Consider the following 2,619-nt stretch of genomic DNA (forward strand, 5'->3'; position numbering starts at 1 on the left):
TATTTATTTTGACAATTGGGTGCATATTACTGCGAGTATTTAAATTACAGCAAATGGTATATTTTAAATATTTGGTTCTCGGGCTATGGATTCATTTGGCATGGCCTCAAGGAACTTTTGCACTTCTGGAAGTATTTTCAAGTGTCGAGATATAGTGCACATCTTCACGTGTCGCGCACGTGACAAAGTGACCTTTACGTGCACCACTGCACGAAAGTTTGGTCATCTTGGAAAGATGTTTTCACATCTCACCTTCGTTTCTCTTTCATTTTTTTCTGCAAAAGATGTTTCGACGAGTCATTTCGTTTCATCTTAAGCCGTTCAATTAGCGTTTCCTTTCTCAAACACTGAGCAAGAATACCCATCGATCAGTAAAAAACAATGTCGGGCTTAGCCACTTCGGCATAAATACACTATTTTTACCTCGTTTCCATGGTCCAGTGGTCATTGTCACCACCTGTAATGAAGATAATCTGGGTCCGGGTATTCACTACATACATAGTCGAACATCATGAGAATCGCAATGTAAGGCCGATGTGAGAAGGACAAACTTCTCTCTGTTCTTTTCTTTAGCGTTACATTAACCATACACCACTCACTGTACTTTTGCAGGCCCGAGTATAGGCTACTTGTAGCCTCTTGTTTGTTGTATACGAGGGCAATGTTTTTGTCACGTGGTCTCTATTAGGAAGAGAGAGGACCCTGGGAATGAGAATGAGTGTGTGTGTGTGGCGGCCTTTACTCTTCTCGGCAGTTGTCATTTGGCGAATGTCGACATTTTTTCTCGGTGCGACTAATTTACAAGGTAAGGAGACGTCGTCTTTCTTTCTGACGTTTGTATTAAGCGAGTTGTGCCAGCTATATTGCTAGGGGTCATGCCTTCAAACTTGTATCGGACAGATATAACATAATGAGAAAGTCCAGTATTTATCCTGAAGATTTACGACTAGCAATAGACCAGTTCACGCTCTTGATTGCATCATGGGTAATCAGGGCAACATGGCGGGAAATTCAAAGCAAAATATACTGTACATGACTCTACTTTATAGACTTTCGCCTTCATAAACCAAACAAATAAGCTCATGTTCACAACTGAGATGAACTAGACTTGGTATCCGTTCTTTGAAATTCCTAAATATTGCCTTTTTTTGTCTCCATACATTCTCTGTAATTTTGTGCCTTTGGAATTACAGGAAATGTATATCCCCAGATGCTGCAATATATCACGTGATTTGACAAGATGAATTAAAACGGTGGGAGGGGCCGGATGGATTAAGCATTGTTCTCAACATACTCGCCCTCCGAAAGAGATGTCGTGGACATGGAAACAAAAGATCGGCCTACCCTAAAGAAAACTGTACCTTTCAAGCTGATGTAAGTATTATTCTTCTGTAACAAACACTCTCGAACGGTGATCAGGCCTACAGGGAGAAAGTTGCGTTTTTATAAAAATTATCTCCCGCTACAATGCCATGAATTTTGAAATCACGCCGAACCAATTTATTAACATCAAAGTTCACCTTCTGCTCCTTTGTTTTAGTTTGCTCCTTCAGTGTATCTGCCTGATTAAATGACTTTTCCTTAATCTGCTTTGCTCTTTACTCGCATTTGTCTCCCCCTCGAGTGGTGATAGTTTTCCATTCACAAAGACAAGAAGGCCGACCAAGAATGTTCTTTTATTCTACAGCTTCGCTCAAACTATTTTCTACTTCTTCGAGAATCTTCTTCGACAACCCAAGTTTTCGTATAATTATCTCATTAAAATCCACATTTGAATGCGATGCAAACTCCATCTGCTCCTTTGTTTTAGTTTGCTCCTTCAGTGTATCTGCCTGATTAAATGACTTTTCCTTAATCTGCTTTGCTCTTTACTCGCATTTGTCTCCCCCTCGAGTGGTGATAGTTTTCCATTCACAAAGACAAGAAGGCCGACCAAGAATGTTCTTTTATTCTACAGCTTCGCTCAAACTATTTTCTACTTCTTCGAGAATCTTCTTCGACAACCCAAGTTTTCGTATAATTATCTCATTAAAATCCACATTTGAATGCGATGCAAACTCCATCAAACCATTTTTAATCAATGCTGCAGACGCTTAAGTGGGTCATGAAAAGGGGGGGGGGGGGTGGGGGGAAGGGGTGGCAATACCATTTCCTAGTCCAAATTTGGACAAAATCCCAGTCCCAGTGGCAAAAATCCCAACCGGAGTCATGATAGGGTAAATATAATTTTAAAAAGAATTAAAAAACTTGTTGTCACTGACTAAAAAACTTATGTAAAAAGGACGTTTCGGTCAAAATACTATGACCTTCTTCAGCATAAAATGGCTTACGAATGCAAAATGAGTGCTTTAAAAGAGCCAAAGAAACGTCACTTGGGATTGCCAAGGGCCTTGTAAATGTCCGGAATGTTTCTACGACTCTTTTAAAGCACTCATTTTGTATTCGTAAGCCATTTTATGCTGAAGAAGGTCATAGCATTTTGACCGAAACGTCCTTTTTACATAAGTTTTTTAGTCAGTGACAACAAGTTTTTTAATTCTTTTTATCATGCCTGACTACAACTACGGTATTTTTAAATATAATTTTAGAGCATTGATATGTTGTATGATGCAGTGAATG

Source organism: Montipora capricornis, chromosome 10, assembly GCF_036669925.1.
Source record: "Montipora capricornis isolate CH-2021 chromosome 10, ASM3666992v2, whole genome shotgun sequence".
NCBI classification, from domain to species: domain Eukaryota; kingdom Metazoa; phylum Cnidaria; class Anthozoa; order Scleractinia; family Acroporidae; genus Montipora; species Montipora capricornis.